The sequence below is a fragment of the Cynoglossus semilaevis genome, chromosome 7, assembly GCF_000523025.1.
Source record: "Cynoglossus semilaevis isolate Cse_v1.0 chromosome 7, Cse_v1.0, whole genome shotgun sequence".
Classification (NCBI taxonomy): domain Eukaryota; kingdom Metazoa; phylum Chordata; class Actinopteri; order Pleuronectiformes; family Cynoglossidae; genus Cynoglossus; species Cynoglossus semilaevis.
Window position 1 is genome coordinate 507939 of NC_024313.1, and position 22781 is coordinate 530719.

Genomic DNA, 22781 nt, shown 5'->3' on the forward strand with positions numbered 1-22781 from the left:
ATAGATAGATAGATAGATAGATAGATAGATAGATAGATAGATAGATAGATAGATAGATAGATAGATAGATAGATATTACTGTGGTCTCTAAATACTGTACAGTATTTACACATTAATACAATATATTACAGTCTAAAATCCAAATTTAACTAGTATTTTTATAGTACAACACTTCTCAGACTAAATCTCCTTTGTATGTCCTAGTTGCAGAATTATGTTTTTTTCCCCCTCTTGTTTACACACTTGTATATACATAGAGAATGAATTGTTGTTTATCCATCGTGCTAAAAGAAATGTTTAATTATGCTTTCGGCATTTAACAGATTAACAGATTTTAATAACAGATTAACTTCCCCTTGTGCACTGATGTAGCGCTTAGATTATCAAAGCTCAGTTAATGCATGGCACAATGTGTTTTAATTTGTACAGTAAGTGGTCACTGCTACAGAATTATATTTATGTTTCATTATTTTTAATTGCAAGTGCTGATGATCTTTCAACAATTCCTTTTTGCGATCTACTGGTAGTTCCGGATCTAACTAACTTTTTAAGCTCCCGCAGGCCACGCAGAGTGACTTGGCGGGCCGCATTTGGCCCAAGGTCCTTAGGTATGACAGACATGGTGTAGCGTTATAAGTACTTTCCAAAAGTTTATGTTCTTCTTCCTAAAACTTTAGTTGACTTTAGGGTGGATATTTAGTGGAAAAAAAAGTAACTTAGGAAGGAACTCCTGCCATTGGTTGATACAGTATACACATACACACAAGCACAGGTATACAAATATATTCTTTTTTGGCTCAACATCCTGTCAAAGTCTCATGCATTATAATATATGTGCAATGTGCAGGTTGATACTTCATATACCGGAGCAATATTAAGAACCAATATTAAGACTGTACTTATCGCCCTTGCTATTAACAACTAAATCGGATTGCAAACATTTCGTTGAAGCGCCCAAGGTGTTGTCACTGTTTAATGACATATCGATAAGTATGTTCGGCCACAACAGCACTCTGTCATCTGTCACTCCATCTTCCTGCTAATCGGCGTCTCTGGAGAAAACTGCCTAAGCCCCACCGGTGAGAAAGTGCATTAAAAATGTAGTGGAGTTACCGCTGCCTGGCCATTTCATTAATTTTGCATGGTGTGGAGAGGTCTTCGAAAGCAACACATCCATAGTTCTGATGTCCTTGGTAAACAGGAACTGTGTTTATATCGTTTTTTTCTTTTTCTTTTTAGATATAAAGTCTGAACAATATTAAAGGCGATAAATGGAATGATATACACGCTAGCTGGTGACGTACATTAGCATGGAAACTATTTTGGAATTCTTATTTGTGTCTGAAAAGCTTTTTACCTGTGTATTACTTTCGGCATTTTCCATCTACATCCGTATTTTGTGGATTATAAGTCGCACTTTTTTTCATCCTTTCTCTGGGTTTGCGACTTATACTCAGGTGCGACTCACATTTGTTATTTTCACACTGATAGCTGCTAGAGGGCATGCTAGGCTAACAGTATCTGCTACTCCTGTACCACTGAAAAATTCTTGTTATTTTCACACTTCACTCTTCTTCATTATGCTTTTTTTTTTTGCCTGGTGCGACTTATATTCCGGAGTAACTTATAGTCCAGAAAATACATAATATTGCTTGCTAACAGCGAATTAAAATTAAAAAATTTCGAACAAAGTCACATTTTAGAAAACATGATGAACACAATGCAAAGAAAATGTTTCTTTTCTCCCTTTCACCAAACATAAAAAATAAATCACCAAAGACATATATTTGCCAAAAAATGATTCAGTTCAATTCAATTCAACATTTTAACGCAGCGGTTTATGGACGACGAACTGATGTACTGGTTGAACACAACCTCTTTTGTTCAGTTTCGCGTCTGTCAAGATGGAACAAGCCGGGTTAAGACATCCAGGGAAACGCATGTCGTGCCACAACCCTAAACTTCAGCTTCCTGTCAAACCGAAAGACGTTTAACATGATGAGCTCGTGATTTCAAAACAGCACTTATGGCTTCTCAGATATGCTGCTGGAGATTGGGAGAGATCTGTTACACCCATCAGCATTGTCACCCATCACTTTATTTTGATGCCGCATAAATTATTTCAGCAGCTTCTGGAGGCGGCCTGTGATTGATCCTTGAAAGGTTAAGAATGTGGTCGCGCTGGCCTTTGAGTGCATGTTTGAATTCTTTTACTCAATCCATGACTGGTAAACTTCCAGGCAGAGGTAATGAGTTGGCAAAGTTAGCAAACATATTTTTGTGCTATCCTACATTAGGCATTTTGCAGCTTTTTACTTGTGTATTACTTTTTCATTTTCCATCTACATCCGTATTTTCTGGATTATAAGTCGCACCTTTTTTCATCCCTTGTCTGGGTTTGCGACTTATACTCAGGTGCGACTCACATTTGTTATTTTCACACTGATAGCTGCTAGAGGGCATGCTAGGCTAACAGTATCTGCTACTCCTGCACCACTGAAAAATTCTTATTTTCACACTTCTCACTCTTCTCCATTATGATTTTTTGTCTAGTGCGACTTATATTCCGGAGCAACTTATGGTCCGGAAAATACATAATATTGCTTGCTAACAGCAAGTTATAAGAAAATTTTTCTTTTCACCCTCTCACCAAACATTTTTACGCAGCGGTTTATGGATGATGAACTGATGTACTGGTTGAACACAACCTCTTTTGTTCAGTTTCGCGTCTGTCAAGATGGAACAAGCCGGGTTAAGACATCCAGGGAAACGCATGTCGTGCCACAACCCTAAACTTCAGCTTCCTGTCAAACCGAAAGACGTTTAACATGATGAGCTCGTGATTTCAAAACAGCACTTATGGCTTCTCAGATATGCTGCTGGAGATTGGGAGAGATCTGTTACACCCATCAGCATTGTCACCCATCACTTTATTTTGATGCCGCATAAATTATTTCGGCAGCTTCTGGAGGCGGCCTGTGATTGATCCTTGAAAGGTTAAGAATGTTGTCGCGCTGGCCTTTAAGCGCATGTTTGAATTATTTTACTCAAACCATGACTGGTAAACCTCCAGGCAGAGGTAATGACTTGGCAAAGTTAGCAAACGTATTTTTGTGCTATCCTACATTAGGCATTGCCCCAGATTTAGCCTCTATAGCACGGCTGTCAAACTCATTTTCACCAGGGGACACAATTCAGTTCCCCTTGAAGGAACTAGAACTACTCCATAATGTATTATTACATGTTTCGGCAATGGGTTATTATTTACTCAAGTTAGAAATATTGTACATTTCTCTGTTATATATAAAAATGTCAAGTTAAGAAACTCAGCAATATCCACTTTATTATAGGTCAATTAAATTCTTTCTATGCTCCTGCGGACCACACAAAATAATCCGGCGGGCCACATTTGGCACACGGGCCTTAAGTTTAACACATGCTCTATAGTAATTTGGCACTGTGAAATCAGACCAATTACCTCTACAAACTTGATTCTGTCATTTTCTTTTATTACCTATTAATTACTTTTGATTGTCCAACCTTTATGAAGGAGGTCTTTGGGAAAATAGACGGTTTTTTAAGCTCAACTGTGTCTTAATTTATGTGTGCTTATTGTCTGAAGGCAGGATTTGTCACTTGTTTGGCCAGTCACCAGAAATGCCTCAGCCTCTGTGGCCTGGTCACACACACAGTGGCAGAGATCATTAACATATCCAGCATCTGTCACAGCAAAAGGCCCACAGGCTGCACATACGAGCGGCACTGCTTCCAATGAGCATATAAAACATCCACATAAAACCGAAGGAAAAAATGTTCCCATCAAAACTCGTATAAACAACAGCTTTCTCTCGTGCCAAATAAGAAATCGGGGGGAACCTGCGCAATAACTGCAGAGACTGCAGAAGATTTTACTGTTAGTGCAGAATAGACTATGGCAGACACTCTTATAGGTAGCAGGAGTCTTGTTCAGGAAACTAGATGGGAGGAGGGGAGAGGGAGAGGGGGGGAGAATCAGGAGAGAAAGCTATTGTGATTTTCTTTCCATTTTCCTCCAAAGGAGAATTACTATAAATTTTTGGTAGAAAAAGTAAAAAAAAAAGAATGTAATTAAGTAAAAGTATGTTTACTTTGCTAAAATTCTCCTTGAGTAAAAGTACCCATCTGAAAAACTACTCGAGTAAAAGTAAAAAACTTTCACATATGGTTACTTAATTAAAAAGTAACTGAATCAAAAAAGTATTAAGTATTAGATTAGATGAGTATTAAAATGAGTTAGGATCAGTAAAGTCATATAGTCAGATAGTATAGTCAGAGGACTACTCTACTCTCGGGGTTGGTGACATGTAAACCAAAGGATAATACCAACTGGTATTCCGCTAAATTAGTATTAAATTATATTTAATTAATTAAGTAACCAGGCATCTGGTACAGCAGTGTGCTTGACTCACTGCTTTCAACACACTGTAATGGTAAAAAAAAACATAGCGCAGTAAGCTATTCAGGCATATGTCTGTAGCATTATGCAGAGGTGTAAAAAGTACTAAAAAATGTAGCGAAGTAAAAGCATCTTTACCTTGCTTAAATTCTGCTCAAGTAAAAGTCTAAGATCCCACCTAAAAAACTACTTGAGTAGAATTAAAAAATACTTTGAGTAAAAGTTACTTAGTTACTTTGAATTACTTGATGCAAAACAGGATGATATGCATCGTCTGAAACTTATTGCCTTGTTTACATTTGAAAACAAAGAGCTGGCTGAGATATGGCCAAGGATTTCCTTCTCTCTCTCTGAGTCATCTGCTCAACAATCCTCAACCTCCATTTTTTGTTCTGCACCAGCCATTATCCAACGACAGGCGTGGGCAAACTTTTTGACTCGTGGGCCACAATTGTCCTAGAATTTGACAGGGGGGGGGCGGGTCAGGAGCAGATAGATGGAGTGTTCGTGTGAACAAAGATAAATGACATGTAAAAGTCATGCGTAAAGGCTAAAATCCTAAAATGCTTTTATCAAAGGCAGAAGTGTAATGATAAATAAATGAATTATATAATTTTGAAAGGTTTGGCAGGCCGGATAAAAAGGCGGAACAGGCCGCATCTGGCCCCTGGGCCTTAGTTTGCCCATGCCTGGGCTAGACCCTTTCCCTTAGTCAACGTTATCTGGCTACATTAAAATAGTGGGAAATCCACTTTTGCACGGCCACGCAATTTTAGTTCTATTAGTTATTTTCCAATGTAGCAAAGTAAAATACTTAAGTAAAAGTAAAATGACCCATTCTCAAACTACTTAAAAATTACAAATACTCAAAAACTACTCGAGTACAGTAACGTGAGTAAATGTAATTCAATACTTTCCACCACTGGGTTTGATATGTGGAAATCATACAAAATTGTACTACTTTTTTTTTGTATCTTTCAAGGTCAACAGAAGCCAACAAATATACTTAGTATAAGTAATAATCATTTGAACTTTATTGATCCCATATTTGTGAAAATCTTCTGCTGTTAACAGGATGCCCCCAGCAGGCACCAAGCATGTGGTTTCTCTGGGAACCAAACCCAGGACACACTCCCAAAGCAGGTGTGCTAACCACTAAACTATGGAACTGACAAACATGTACGAGTTGTTGGCACTGATTTACGAACCGGAAGTTTAGCTTCACTTTAGTCAACATTTTTCATGTTTTTTTGTTTGTTTTTTTTGGTTGTTGCCAAAGTTTAACAAAGCCAGGAGCGGAGCATTAGCGTTGTGTCAGGGGGCTGGAGTCGAACAGCGCTTTTAGGAACAACAATAAAACAGCAGAAGGGAGAGATGTCTTGTGTCTCTGCAGGATATTTCCTTAGTTGCTGCATGTCATCTTTCATTTTGATTGTTAAAAAACAGAGATGCTAGACAGTGGTGCATTTCTGAATAATGTTTTCCTTTGTTTTGCATCTATAAATTATTAGAAGGACATTGGCTCTGGGAAACAACTGCTCCCAGCAGATAAAGTCTACAGTATGGATTTTTCCAACCTCAATAAAAGTCACATAGCTGGTGCTCAGGGTTTTTACAAAGCATTATTATTCATGAGTCCTCCTTCCTCAGTGCCTTCTCCCTTGGCCCATTCACTCTGCTGCTCGGGAAACACAAGACACCGTTGAAGTTTTATGGTGTATGGATTGGTGGAATGACTGTCAAACACCTGTTTGACCCCAATGTTACACAACATTGATAGCAGGATAGAGTCAAATCACTAAATGACTATATAAATAAGTGATTATAAAAGGTAATCAAAGCTTTAAAACACATATTATATGTAATAGACAAACACCACCAATTGGGGTTCGATATAAGGAAAATACCCACGAGGCACAATTACGTGTCAGAAGGAGAAGAAAGGGAGGAAAGTTTTGTTATGCAATTTTTTTTTGCCATATAAAAAATAGATAGATAGATAGATAGATAGATAGATAGATAGATAGATAGATAGATGGCAATGGGGGGGTATCATAGGGAAGCTCAATAACACAACCGTAGGGTCGGAGGTGTGGTAGAAAGGTGACACGTTGTTTGTTGAAGATCTCTTGAAACAGTTGGTTCTACTTAAGCGGAAGGTGTAAAATCCAAATTTCTGCCAAAAGAACCCTCGCCGTGCTGGACAAGGAAAGGAGTTAGAGAGCAGGTTAACAATTGTTGTTGGCAAAGAGGAAATAACGAGGATCATCTTTGTGCAGTCTTTGTGAAAGGACATGCCTGTAACTCAAAGTGAGCTCATGCCGAGTCAACAAAAGACTATAATCGTCAATCGGCAAGAGACATGTAAGGAGGAGTGCTAGAGATAGCTGGAGAGTGCTGGAGACGAAGCAGCAGGAGGCCGTGAGCCTGCTACAGAAATAACTCCCCCTCTGAGGCTGGAGTAGAGAGTGGCTCGGAGAGATGGTGGCGGCTAGTGGGTTTGTTACACGTGATGCTGCACCAGCGCTAATTTCTAATAGAGTGCTACTCAGTTTGATTTGCTTAAGTCAACTTAGGGGCAGTTCATGGGAAAAAATAAATTAATTCCCTTTTACAAAAGCAGAAGAAGAAATAGGATTGGGTGAAGGTACGAAACTGCTGCACCTAATTAAACAAAGCAAACTTGGATGGATTCTCGAGAAGAGGTCAAAGAGTGAATAAAGCTGGTTGGTTAGCCTACACCCACACCCCGTTCTTTTGATCTAAACATGACATCTCATTGACATGGCGCCGATCTCCTCTTTGGCACGTAGGTGGCAGCATCAACACTTAATTGGTTATATAATATATAATAATAGATAATAGGGCGACCTGGTGGAATCTGTCCCTTAATGTCAGTTATTGGTAATTAAGCGCTAACGGCGGGATACTTGTTTGAGCAAGGACGCTCCTAAATACATTAGAAAACATATAGAGACAAAGAAAAAAAGAAAAAATTGAAAAATAATTCCATCTATTAAATACATGCAATACTATTCTTTCTTCAAAATAATATGAGCAGGGTAAAAGTAAGGTCAGTGATATCGTTACCCTACACATGGTGAGAATGTTTTTATTCAACACCAGCAACATTGGAATGAATGTCATAAAATTTGTAAGCTGTAGGAGGCGACGTTAGGTCGGTGGAGACATTGTCATGTTTACAAGCGAACACCAACAAACTGACCCCAGAGAGGTCACACGGGTTGAGGTTCGGTCAAAAAGGAATCTGGTTATTATTGCAGTGTTTTATAGCAATGTCTTATTTATGTGCAGAAGATTTCTTTGTGCCTTGAATATGAAGCAATTCATATCTGGTAAAAAAAAAAAAAAAAAGGAAAAAAGAATTGCATGAAGAATAGTGGGGAGCAGTTGAGGCTGAAACCAAGGTCTGCACAATACCACAGAGATTGTACACATGCTGCGTTGAAGGCTAGGGCGAGGAAGTATCAGGGAGGCACAACCTTGACCAAAAGAACTTCCTTGGAGGCTGCGCGGACTTGACATTCCTAACTATTTTATAGGGCAGCACGGGTACAGTCAATACGACGACGGCGTTTCTCTGATTCAGTGTGTCGGTGTTAAACCTTACATTGATTCTTTTTTTTCTTTCTTTCTCGCTGATAAACTAATTAAGAAAAAGACAAGTGCATATAGAACAATAAAAATAAACTGCATTACACTCCATAGTGGTAACGCTTCGGTTGAATTAGAGGACGTTGTAATAATACATAAATCGATATATGCAAGTCCCCTGAGCTAGCAGCGGCTGCGAAAAGTCTAGCTGAGGACTGTAATTTATTCAAAAAGGCCTTAGGCCTCCCTTTAACCGATGATTACCATTTTAACTAGTCCTCATAGGACGTAGCGCAATCAATAGGAAAGGACACCTTCACACAGAATATGGATTTTGTCACCTAATGGATACAACAATGACATATCAGAGTGTAACACGCAGTAGAAAATGTCACGTTAAATGTTTTGCTTCTTTATTCGTACTAGACCCATATACAGTATAATGCTATTTATTCCTGCATGCATGATGTTTTGGAGCAGAGATTCCCAACCCCCGGTCCAGGGACTGGTACCAGTCCATAGGTCATTTGGTAACGGGCCACAGTGGGATAAAGTGGGTATTTCATTCAAAAAGAATCCAGTCGTATCCCTTTACTTTTTTCATTAAAAGATAAAACAACAGGCCATTCAGACTCTTATGCTAACAGAATAAAGTCTAAAATATGTTTTACTTTGAAAATTTAATGATCCTTCAAAAATGGCGCGGTATTACCGATCTGCAATAACGGCTGATATTGGCCGACCGGTCCTTGGAACAAAAAAGGTTATCAAAGATATATCGCGATAGTCAGGAAAATGAGGCAAGTAAACAGGAATTCTGTGTGGTATTCTCGTGGCTAATAGCAAACGTGACGTTGAAAGGTACTGATGAGTTGTGTAAAAGTTGAACCGTAAGAAAGCGGAAAAGGATTTGTATCGATAGCTAACAGCTGACAAATTATTTCATGGATTGCTTAAGGATAGAAAATTGTGGCAGTTGGTAATGGTAGTATGTTGTAAAGCAGCAGTGTCAAACATAAGGCTAACGGTCCAAAACCGGCCCGCTAGGTGGTTCAATCTGACCCACTTGATATAATTACAAAGTAAAAAAAAATGCAAAAAAGCATTCTGTGTTCATGATGCTTTGTACAATTATATTGTGTTAAATGTGAATATTTTCTAATATACTTCTACTTTTTTGCATGGAAGCTAAGTGGAAAAAAACATGGAGTTGTTGTTATTTGTGAGTAATTATGTTATAATTGCACTGGTCTGGCCCACTTGACATCTAATTAGGCTGTATGTGGCCCCTGAACAAAAATGGGTTTGACAGCCCTGGTGTAAAGAGTATTTTCAGGATCGTATGTATAAAGAGAGAGAGAGAGAGAGGGAGAGAGAGAGAGAGAGAGAGAGAGAGGGATAAGGTCAGATGGAGGACAGATAGTTATTCAGAAAGTGCAGGGAATTAGAAAGGACAAAGTGAGAGCAGATTAGAGGAGAAGGAAGAGTGGAACAGTTTATTCAGGTGATATATCTGTGGCGGCATGAAGATGTTTGGCTGAGAGGGCATACAGTCCTTGAAAGAGAGAAGATGTCTGATGATTAGAGGAAAAAAAAAAAAAGTTACAGATTTTCAAGAACAATTGGGAAATGGTACTATCTACAGAGTAATGATGCATCGAAATTAAAATTCTTGGCCCAAACTGAAAATGAGGAAACCATGGCGCAAAAACCGAAACACTGAAAGTAATGATTCTGCCAATCTGTGAACTAAACCTCAATAAAATTAAGGCACTGCGATTGCATAAATTAATAATAATATTCGCGGATCAATTCTCGTGCGCTGCTTCAACCCCACATCCAAGTAATGATCTTTATAATGCGGATCAAGTACAGTCGCAACGAGTGCAGAGGATACAAATAGATGTGCTGACAGACTCTGGGAGTGTACTTTTTAAGCCCCTCTTGAAATTGCAGCAATACACCTTTTGCAAATCGTTATCCGTGGGCCTTTCTCATATATATTGAAATATGTCGACAGTTGTCATGTTGGTACTTTCAGACAAGCCCGTGCTAGCCGCGGTTTTTGCTTGTGTCATCACAACTTCCTGTTTTGTCTGTGTTGTTTCAGTGATATAAGTCTTTTATTTTCGGCCAACAAAAATTGTTTGCCAACAATTGCCCATAAATTTTTGATGGCCGAAAAGTCGGTGCATTCCAACTACAGAGGCATAAAGTTGATTAGCAAACTTAGTAATGAGAACAAGATGTTAATAGGAGATTTAAGGTTTTGGAAATGTTTAAATATGTGAACTTGGTATGACAAGAAAGAGTACTTCAGTCATTTTATGTTTTGAAAGTGCTGGCAAACAGGTTCAGGGAAGGTCAGGAGGAGTAACACCTATAGTTACTTTGTGGCTCTAGGGAAAAAGGAACTGGAATCGAAAGTTGGAGTGGCAGAAAAGTATGTGAGGGTGCTGCAGATGGATATAAGGTAGGAACTACATTAGGGCATGTTTATATACAATCAATAGCCACAACAAAACAATCAGTAAGTGTAAAAAAAAACTGAAGGTTTTTGACACTGGTAGAATGGAGTTATATGCGAAAATGTATATCTTTTTGTGGACACAATTTTTTTGAAAACCAGTGAAAGATAACTTAACACAACTTATGCATAATTATGTTTTTTGTATCTTGAGTGAGAAGTGATGCAACAACTGTACAGTTGCTGATGTTAAACTGTACTAAAACTTTTATTCTTTATTTACATCACACGGAACACAATCATTTCATTTAGGTCAGTTGTGAGGTTGAGTCCATTCAAAACTATTTAAAAGACTTGTTAAACCGGCAACTGCTTACACCTGGGTAAACGTCCCTGGTCAATTAAGAGAAATCTATTAACCTAATTCCCATTCTGTATTTTTGGTCCCGCAGAAGCCTGAACTAGAACAAGCGATCATCTCGCTCAAAGGCAAGATTGTTAACTACCATCCCACAGTGTGGCTCCTGCTTTCTGGCTGTACTGAATGAAAAAAGAGAGAAAAATGTAACGCATTCGCAACAGGAATTGGTCGGACCCAAAAGCAGGAACACGGTTTCCAGAAGGTAAGATACAGTTTTTTAACAGAGCCAATGAATAAACGTATTACAGTTCATATAAAGGCGCTGCTGGCTGGCAGTGTGGCATGTGCGCCCCATGTGGCATCCCAACAGTCTAACGTACGATTCAAACTCCTGAAGCAGAAGGTTACAAGTCACAAGTTAGCATAATAAACGAATGCCACACTGGCATTAAATACATCTCCCAACCCTGATTGGGATTGCTGGCAGGTGCGCACCACTTCCATGGCTCCAATCGCCTACACCCACATGCAAAACATTCGACGTAAAACAAACTCCGCCCTCTACCGCTAGACCAAAGCCCAACAAAGAAGAGAGAAAAGCCTACTTTTTGAAGTTGAAATTTTCACCACATGCTTAGGATTGTCTCTCAGACAATGAGTAAAAATAAGGAAGCTCAAATAATGTCTCTTTTACACTCACAAGTCAAACATTTATACATTTTTTAGTAGAGTCCAATTTTACATTAGGATAGCAAGAAAAATTACGACATCCTAAACATACAGCATTTTGTGGTTACTTCGCCATCTCGCATAAATTTATCATAAAGCGCAGACACTCAGACGTAAAACAAACTGCGCCCTCTACCGCTAGACCAAAACCCAAAAGAAGAGAGAAAAGCTTACTTTTTTAAGTTGAAAATTTTGAAACTGAATGTTTTCACCACATGCTTAGGATTGTCTCTCAGACAATGAGAACAATAAAGGAAGTTCCAGCTTAAATAATGTCTCTTTTACACTCACAAGTCAAACATTTATACATTTTTTAGTAGAGTCCAATTTTACATTAGGATAGCAAGAAAAATGACGACATCCTCAACATACAGCGTGTGATTACATCGCCATCTCGCATAAATTCATCATAAAGGTCTTGTTCTATAATTCCGATGTACAACTTTAAATCAAATTCCGTGATGGAACTCGTTTTTGAGCGTCATGCGGTTCTATACGCCGGAGACAGCTTTGTTTACATTTGTTGGTTTTACGCCATACATTGGATTGTGCTGCATTCGGTTTCTTTCGTTTGTGTTGTTTTTTAGGGAACTTATTGCCCTTCATTGTGACTCCCTTAAACAGAACAAATGTTTTTATGTCCTATATCATGACAAAACGTTACATCTGTGTTAGCATAGGTAAGTGACGTAAGGTACTTATGTACAGAAGTTGAAAATTGAGTTGGGTCGCGACACTGCATTCTTCTCTTAAATTTATAACGAATCAAATAAAATCCCCATAGCCAACAGGTATATGGATGAGAAGAGCAACAATTCACAGTAATTACTTGTCTCCTCCTAATCGATGACCAAGTTGACCTGGCAATAATAATAAACATCCGTGGTTTATTACGATCCTTGCTCGAGTTTTAATTAAATAACACTGTGGTATCAATTTTGTCCTTCTCTTTAGATAAATTGTAATATTAGCTCAAATTGGTCATATGTCTTCTTTTATGACACACCAGTTTGGGATGGTTGTAATACGATGGATAGCGCAGTTGCCTTACAGTCAGAAGGGTTCTGGGTTCGATTCTAGACTTGGTAAAACTTGAGGTATAACATACTTTGAGTACAGTACAGTACTTTTGTTATTCTGTATAGACAAGTTTGTTGAAGATAAATGCCCTTTGAACCCGCATTCAAAACAGATGAATGTGTATAGCTTCCTCGAAGAATTTTTTTTTTTTACCACTGGGTGCTGATTTTAATCATCGGTAAAATAGCATAAAAGTTCCGTTCATTTTTCCATTTCTCTTTAACTCGAGTTGTAGCCGAGTGCAGTTTCTTTAAAGGATGATTATTGACGGCCCCTGCCAATGAAAACCAGAAGTGTTCTTCCTCATCAGACAAGCGAGGCTGATTACTCTGCTGAAGCGTTCTCTGATTACCAGCTCACGTCTTATTCCTACTTTTTTTTTTTAGGATTTCATGTCTGAGTGCGTGTCTGTGTGTATATGTGTCGTGTCAGCACTGAGGTTATGCTCTTTTCTTTTTCACTTTAAGAGTGTCGACAGCTTCCTGATCCTGGCCTCCACCTCTGACTGGATCTACCCCACTATAATCACTGTAATATCCACACGTAGAGGCAGGGTATGTTATCTAGATACTCAGCTTCTGGGTTTTACAGTTCTTTCACTGACTCTGTGCAGTCCAGATCAGAACGTCTGCTGTCCACTTCACAAATGTTCACTTTCTGTGCTTTGTGCACACAAACACAAATACATACAAACACGCACCTGCTGCCACTTGACTATTTATTTGTTACAGTATCGCAACAAGTAACTAACAATGGCATTCTACTGGTTTCCCACGTGCATTTTTTCAGACTCGGCAAATGATATTGTTAGTTACTGTATTTGCCCCCAAACAAATTGTTTTTACAACAAGTAACTAACAATGACATTCTACTGGTTTCCCACGTGCACTTTTTCAGACTCGGCAAGTGATATTGTTAGTTAGTGTATTTGCCCCCAAACAAATTGTTTTTTAAGAACTTATATAAACTCTCAAATCTTCAGTTCACACAACTTCCACACTGTCATTTTGTGTGTGAATACTGTAATTTGTTCTACTTAGTAGAAAAAAAATGACAGAATCGTATGTTTCGCAAACACTCGTGTTACTTTTTAAACAACGGTAATCTCTTTACAGAGTAACATTTGAAGTACTAAATTTAGTTAGTAAGTTAGTAACTCTCAAGTCAAATATGAATGCGTTTCAGTTTTTTATTACCATAAGGGACAACACTTATCTAGTTATCGCCTTTTTTTAGTATTTGGTTTTTTAAGGGACAACACTTTATCGCCTTTTTTTAGTATTTGGTTTTGTGGGTGTACACTTTGAACAACAACAAAAAAAGCTTTAGAATGCCCAGAAATGTTTGTAAATTCAAATAATTTACACTGGAAATCAAAAATACAAGTACAAAGAAAACAAACAAGACTTTTTTTTTGTTCTTACGTTATGTGCATTTTAGTTTGAAGTAGTAAATAAAGTAAATAAATACCACCGGAACTGAAGGTCATGAAGAGTTTTTTGGTCCGAAACGAAGTTAAAACATTTTTCGAAACATTTTTATATCAATGCTGGAACCAGTAGGTTCAGTTGCACACGGTACTTACAAATGTCGGAACAAACAAAACCAGGCTGAGCCTTGAATTCCACAAACTACTCCCCTTGTTATTTACTGTCAACCAAAGAAGTTCCAAGAATATATTTATGGATTAAGAAAGTTCTACACCATGAAAAACCCTTAAGGGTGCAATGTTCATGGTACCAGCAAGATCATAATTCATGTTTTTTGGGGTATTGTTTGCAATCCGTGAACTTCAAATCCATCCATAAAAACAAACAAGAAAAATTGATAAATCTGTCGAGTAGAGCTGAAATTGTACAGGAAGTAGCTGTGCGTGTATGAAAAAGTACCAGCACCAACCTCATCTCTGTGTAGCACTGTATATTCCTACTGAATAATATTCTTTTTTCAACAATCTGTTGATAGATAAGAACAGAACAAAAAAAACCAAAGGGGGCACAGCGGTTCCTAATCTAGTTTAAATAAATGTTTGTTTTTTTGCGCTAGGTAGCTACATGCTATCTTAAGAAGCACAGCAGGTAACAGGTGGAAAACCCACACAGATTATGACGCTGTCATGCCAAAGTTACGTTTGTCACCCAAGGTGTGTTTAGGTACAATTGGGAACTTGAGATCTGATGATTACGGCAGTTTCTTTGTTATATGATTCAAGTGGGTATAAAAAAGTTGATTTTTCCCTTCTCAATTTTTGGAACTCCCACTCACGTCCCCCTAAGGGTTTGTGAGGTCAGAGCAGGATGTCTAAGCCAGATGTGGACTAGCAAGTCTATGGGGGCGGACCTTAAGTGTTTTGACACCAACAACAATGGAGTGAGAATGAAACATGACAACCAAGCGCTACTGTAGTAACGCAAGACGCTAGCCAATCCTGACAGCTCAGGATGAAGCCTCATTGACTGTGCAGAGCTGTAGATGAGCCACTGGGCTAATGGGGTAAATGTTTGGATTAGTGGTGACAGGAGAAACTCCAGGGGGCATTAAATACCCAGGAACTGAAGATGAGGGAGAACATATAATCAGGAACAGATTAGGACCAGGCAGAGTGGGCACTAGGAAGTCAATCAGGAAACTATTAGCTATAACTGGAACATCTCGCCTGCATGGTGTTAAGGATGATGGAGCACGATGGTAAGTTTGCGAAGAGCTCAAGCAACATCAGGCTGGTGAGCTACGGCTAGTTGACCATATGAAGGAAATGATGTTGAGTGCGAGGAAGGAATCGGGCTTAGACAGGTCACATAATTTATAGAAAGGTTCGATATTGACTTTTACCGATATCTAATATGCCGATAACGTCCAACCACTTAATTTCCAATTCCGATATCAACCGATACCGATATATGCAGCCGTTTGGGTTTAAGGCAGAGGAGACATGTCATTGTGTGCAGTGGTGTGCTGTGTCACAATGACAAAACTGTGCGCAATACAAATAATACTTTCACTTTCACTTATAAACTATTTTTAGGTCACATCATCTGGACGAAACCCAAACATTGCGTTTTTATTATCGACTGGAAAACAGATAAGGATTTTTACTGATGCAGTTGTCAGTGCATTACCACCACTAGTAACTGTGAGTAACTCTATCATACAGATATATATAGATCCATTTAAAAAGGAGCTAAGAGATAATGTTACTTGTGGGATACATCTTGATATACAGCAAATTAATGTATTGCATATTCGTCAAACTCAAGGCCCGCGGGCCAAAGTCATATTGTGTGGTCCACGAGAGCTTTAAAAAGTGCCTTTTCCATGTTGTTGAGTTTCTTAACCTGATATTTTTTTTTTATTACACAGAGTGATGTACAATATTTGTGACTTGTATAAATAATTATTAATTGCAGAAACATGTATTAATGTGTTATGGAGTAGTTACATCTATACAGCCTTACAGTTACAACCGGCCCTACAAGGGGAACTGTATTGCTGATGTGGCCCCCCCGTTGAGTTTGACACCCTGATGTAGTGCACCCTGTAAAATATGCATACTGAGATACACAGACTGCACTGTGATATGTGCCATAAATATATGCCTTGTATGCAATTTTCCGTTTCAAAACCTCTGTAACGAGGTCATGAATATGTGAATGTGAGAGAAAAAAAGAAATTGTCTTGTTGAAATTGTCATGAATTGTTGGTCAGTCCCTATTTTCAGAGATAAATAATATTCAAATTGACTGTAAGACAACAAACTTCTCCAACTATGTCTCCAATGTTAGTTGTCTTAAATGTCACCACCTCAACGGCTAAAGGCACAAAAAGCTACTCAGAGCTCTTTGACATTTAAGTTTTCCTCAAGATGTATGCATTTGAAGAACCAAGACAATATTAAAATACCGCACAACAAATATCACGACTTATTTCCAATATTCATGCTTTGAATCAAGTCTTGCTGGACTTTGATATGTCAGTGATCCCTAGCATCCCTTTAGCCGTGGTTTCACGGTTTCCAGTCCTTATAGGCCTTCATTTCCATCAGTGGAAAACCGGAACTAGGCTGTCAACTATATTTAGCTGTATCTGGAGAAGTGCCAGGCTCAAATGTGTTTCTACTTTGCAGCATATGCAGAGGTTCTATAAGAGAGCGAGGGAGAGACGGCTTCACAGAAAATTATACTGACATCCTGACTTCCTCCGCTGGACCACTGAAGCTTCAGTGGACTTTTGATCTTTACATCTGCTAGAGTAGTCCTGCGGCACATGGCTTTCACGCTGATCTCCTGTTGACAAGTGTGCACAACTCCATCAAGGTGCACAACAGAGAGGTGCTGTAATCTGCCAGGAGTGATGTAAGTATGGCATACGGTGTGTAACCTAGATAAAAGACGTGTCAAGAAATCGTTGACAAAGTAAGAGCAAAATCTCACTTAAAATATCACGACGTTATTTGACATTTGAAACATCTCGTCACGTTGTTACAGATTTCCTCATTCAAATATTTTGATTGTTAGACAAACAAAGACAAAGCGCCCCCTACACTTCCTTATAAAGATGAGGCATCGACAACATTTTGTCTCCTTTCGTCTTGATTTGAAATGAGGTACGGGCTCATTTCTGCTGCACCTTCCCTGAACCCGAAATCATTTGCTCCATTTAAACTTAAACTTTGCTTTAGATCTTTTTTCCTTGCCTCATACTTCGGAATTAATAATTAAAATGCAATTCTCCTCAGACTCACTCATTAATATCACAGCACAAACAGTATCTAGAACCTGAGCTGTTGCTAGCAGTTTTCCCTCTAGAGGACACAGACACAGAGGACTGAATGAAACGCAACTGAGATATAAGAAGACCAAAACGATGGAGAAAATAGGACGAGTAGTAGGATTAGTAATGTTAACATAAAAAGTTAAAATGCTAATTAGCAAACGTGTGAAGAATTCACACGTGAAATCTTTTTTTTACTAAAAAAATTTATACTGTGTTAATGATCTAAATTGATTAGATAAAAAAAAAAAACTTGCAGAGAAAGTTGTTTTTTGTCATTTTTTTCTCGGCCCACAAAGCATTTCCCATTATTTTTGGCGTCCCTCAAATTATTTCTGAATTATTTCTTTGATTTTAAAAGACTGTAGCAATGACGTTTATATCTGGTAGTAGCGAAGAAATTAGGGCAAATTGTTTTTCTACGGCTGTGGTGTGATGTCTGTCCAACTCGAGTCAAGTTCACCTAGCATCATATTAATAACCCACAGATCATTGTAGCACTGCATGCTACGTCTTTGTGCGCCATGATGTTAGCTACTTCAAAGAAGTGGGTGGGAAATGGAATGGGTGAAAAGTATTTTGGGTTAGATTGGGTTAGGTCGGTCACTAGAGGCAGCAGAGGGTAAATAAAATACCTTGTAATAAAATATTTTATCTAATAAAAATTCTAGATCAGGGTGTCAAAGTAATTTTTACACAAAGGGCCAGTTGTAACTATAAGGCTGTGTAGATGTAACTACTCCATAACGTAGTAATACAAGTTTCTGCAATTGATTATCATTTATTTAAGTTACAAATATTGGACATAAAAAAATCAAATTATCAGGTTTAAAAACTTACATTCAAATCAAACGTCCAACTTTATGAGTTGATGAGGTCATGCTGCTTGTCCTTAAACACACCAAGTAGATCTCTTCTCATTATGGAATGCATTGTTGTAATTTATGGTCAATATACACTCTGAAGGCAATTACACGCTTTTCCAGCTCCTGCGGACCACACAAACTGTCTCAGTGGGTCACATTGAGCCCATGACCCTTGAGTTTGTTTCACTCAAACAAAACCTTTATCTCACAATTTAATGACCTAAAGGGTGCCGATTTTACCTTCCCAAATTTCTCCATCTCCCAAGCTTTGAGTGCTAAGTAGCTGTGATATTCGAGACAATGCACCCAGTGATGATGATAATGATAGTGGAATACCTAAAATATAAGCGGTCGGAAAACTACTGCAACCACAGAGATGTTGAGGATGTCAGTACGGACATTTGGCAGCTGAAGGATATACTTTTTATCCCGTTCGAAAATCACACGGTCGGAAATTGCACAGATGGCCCAGATGTTCGCTATCATCGGCGCACATCTGTGAAATTGTGAACAGAAGCTGTTTAGCAAATCTGAACAGGATCCACTGGTGTCGCTTGCTTGTGGTAAAGCTGTGTACTGAATAACCCACCACAGATCACTTACAGATATCCTTTGGATATTATCTTTTTTTTCTTACGGACCCTTTACCCAAAACTTAGCTGTAGGTTCCGTTAGCTAATAGTTGAACAGACTGAGATATAGCCAAGAAATATGTCAACGATTTTCACATTAAAAGCTTCTATTCTTGTTCTAAAACAAGAATAGATGGTCCAAAATTAGGGGTTCACTTTCAAAGGTGTTTTATAGGGATGTTCGATAGCAGCTTTTTGTCGATATCCGATATGTCGTTATTGTCCAAACACTTAATTTCCGATTCCGATATTTACCAATACTAATACATGCAGCTGTTTTTCCTTAAAACAATTTTTAGGGTCCCATCACATATCTCCCTCTCGTGGAATCAACACATTACCTACTTTTATTGAGATGCCCCACTAAAGGCATTCCGGAAATTAGCATAGAATCTGGCAAAACCCAGACATTGCGTTAAGTTATAAGTTATTGGAAAGGAAAAACCGCTAATGATTCTCACTGATATTACATCATTATGCTAATATCTCCAGTATTTTATGATAAAGTCTACAGCACCAGCGTCCTTGTCTTGTGCTGTATACGTTTTACATTGACTAGGACGGGTGGACGAGACGAACGCTAACAAATGCTAAAGCAGATGAGACACTTTTGCGTATTCCTCTGTCTCACTACACTGTAATACACAGTTACAGTGGAGGTCCAGAGTGTCACTCCCCAGGTGGCCCACACCGCACGCAGTGTGTGAAACCACTGGAAAATGACACCCCAGTCTGCAACACGAATGTTACCATGGATGTTGCTTCATTTAAATACATGTTTTCTGACAGCCTAATTAGACCACGGCTCTGTAATTGCCTTTCATTGTCAGTGTTGGCAGAAGATAAAAATCCACGAAAACACAATGACATCATTCACCCAGGATCATTATTAGGGAAGAAAGACATTATATCTCGATGTATTTGGTATTATTTCTTGACTGATTGCCGCTGTTTCATATCAGATACCGCAAACTCATTGAAACAATGCAAAACAAACACGCGGTGGCACACTTACGAGCACATCTGAGGTTTTGCTTTTAGCTCGCTACAGCACGTGGTTCACTGTTTGAAGTACAGTAGACCCTCAATGTACCTCGTCTGTGAGTCCAATTCCCATTTCATTTTTTCCCTTCACCTAAGACATAGTTGCCTTTTTAGCTAGTTAGCTAGAGGGAGTTATGTCTGGTGCTCCAAGGCTAATTTTTCTGCTATTTTTTTACAGTCTATGTTAAGGCAATGCTACTATAATATTATATGATATAATAAAATATAGTATAACCAATCCATATACTATAGAAACTGTGCCATGAGAAATTGTCTAGTTTCACCTAATTGAATCTAAAAACTATTGTTTGGCAGGTAGAAAGATTACATACACTTCCACCAGGTGGAAGCAGATGGCTATAAAAAACAAAAACAAAAAAAAAAGATAAACTTTCTTCAATCCCTGGAAGCATAACAAGGTGGTGTTCAACTAAACAGGCAACAAGTTTTATATCCACTAAGTAAACTGTGAGTAAATTTCAAGAATAAAGTATATATTCCATTATATATTTTTATATTTATACATTAAAAACTTTTTGAGACATTTTTGTTTGGTAGGGCACAGTGGGATTTTTCTAAAATCAAATATATGCCAATGCTCAAATAACATTTGGGAACACTGAACAAGCAATAGGCACGCAGGTACTGCAATCAGTATTCAGTTTGTATTCCGAAAAATAAACTTCCAATGTCAGTCGTCTCTTTGAAATGTTCTCTTTAGAAAACTTCTTTATGACGTGATAAAAAAAAAAAAAGAAAACTGAATAGAGAACATGAAATGATTGTTGTTTAAAGGGATATGATTTCCAGAAAGTACCTTTCTTTAAACCTTTTTCTTTTTGAAAAAGTTTTGTCTGGCTTTGAAACTGTTTGATTCTTTCTTTTTTTTTTTAAACTAATAATGTCTGGAATGTAACATAATAACACCAGACTTTGGGAGAAAATATGAACATGAAATCGCATGAGCATGTGTTTATTCGGTTGGCTCACTCGGTATACAACATGTTGCTACAGTAATTCTAACTCAATCCCCCGCATTATGTGTACTTTGTTAAACTGAAATACTGTCAGTAATGACACCAGCGTTGTAACTCACACCCATGGTAACCGAACAATATTATTAATAACAATATCCGTTAATCGCGCCGTACTGGGCTCGTCTGATTACACTGATACTTTCGTATGCATGTTTTTCATTAGTGTTAATTACCTTACCCAACCTCCCATTGCAATAAAGAAGGGAGGCCCAATCTTCACCCCCAAATCACCCCAACCCCTAAAAGCTCATCGCCTCATCAACAAAATGGCCCTACACTGTATTAAACTGGCTGAGGAGAGGTTTCACAGAATGATCCCGATGGGAATGGTGTTTAAAAAAAAAAAACAATTTTGAAGAAAAATGTTATTCAATGACGTCTACAAAATAAGCGCTGTACTCCATCATTTTAGCGTCTCTCGAAGGATAACCCATGGAGACGGTAAGTGGTTAGTAAGAATTCAGAAATAACTAGCGAGAAAAAGAGAGAATACCATTTTCCTCAACATTACCTTATTTTAAATATCCATTCCCGGAAAGACCAAAAGTTAGCTTTCTGATTCAATGTGCGTCCTAATATTTCCCTAAAACAACACACGAAGTTTATTTAAATGTCGGAGTTGAAGTCTAATTGATTTCTAGTATTTATTACAGTGGTTGAGCCATGACAAGCCTTTAATTACATTTCAAAACCCTCCACGTTTTTGCCAAGCCCTGTTCTATTTGTGGTTGGTTGGTTTTTTGTTTTTTTTTTCCCAAAGTGCACTGAGGTTATTTCCTCAAACGTTAAGGCTTTGTGATTTATGTGAAAAGGCCTGTGTCCCGGCCCAGCTGGCCACAAACATACAAATATGCACATCGCACGCCTCTGGCTCAGAGAGCGGGCAAGTACTCAGTGCTTTAAAGCCAAGTTTACAATGGACAAAAACACACTATGATAGGATTGCTTGGCATGCCAGCAAACACAGTAAGCGCATTGTGGTCGTCGATTCCTATAATCGCCAGCATATTTTTTTTCCCCCCTCATAAAAACACACGATCAAGTACGCTGTCTATGAACTCCGTATTTTGTATTTCTCACTTGGCATCGGGAATTATTATGACTGACTAAGAAGGATTTTGGATCTGGTTTGGGGTGTTGGTGACATAACGTTAGCGTGGCAGGGGTGTCAAACTCGTTTTGGTACGGCGGGAGTAGATGTCAAGTGGGTCTGACCAGTACGATCATAACATAATTACTTACAAATAACAATAAGTCCATGTTTACCCCCTTGTTTTACTGCAAATAAGTACAAGTATATATATTGCTAAGATTAAATATCCATATTTAATGAAATATAATTTGACAAAACATCACCAACATGTTTGCATATTTTTCTTTCACTTTCAAAATTCATGATGTGGGCCGGATTGAACCCCAGTGATTGACCATTTCTCACGACCGCATTATTTTGCTGGGGGTCAAATTTACCTGCCTACAAACTACTTTCCCCAGCGAATCTCTTGTTCTCTGCTGATACTCAAAGAGCAGAAATAAAAGTGACCCTGCAAAGTTACACTTCACGGTTCTTTCAAATCAACCACTGTCTTGAGAGGTCTTTCAATGCCGCTAGTACACCGTATAATTAGGATCCTGGTCATCTGTGGCCCTTCAGAGACACGCGTACCTGTGACAATTTCCCCAGAGTAGCTGGAGCGACCTTCTACTCACAGGACGGTCCACTCAGTAGGGCACCCCTTGTCGGA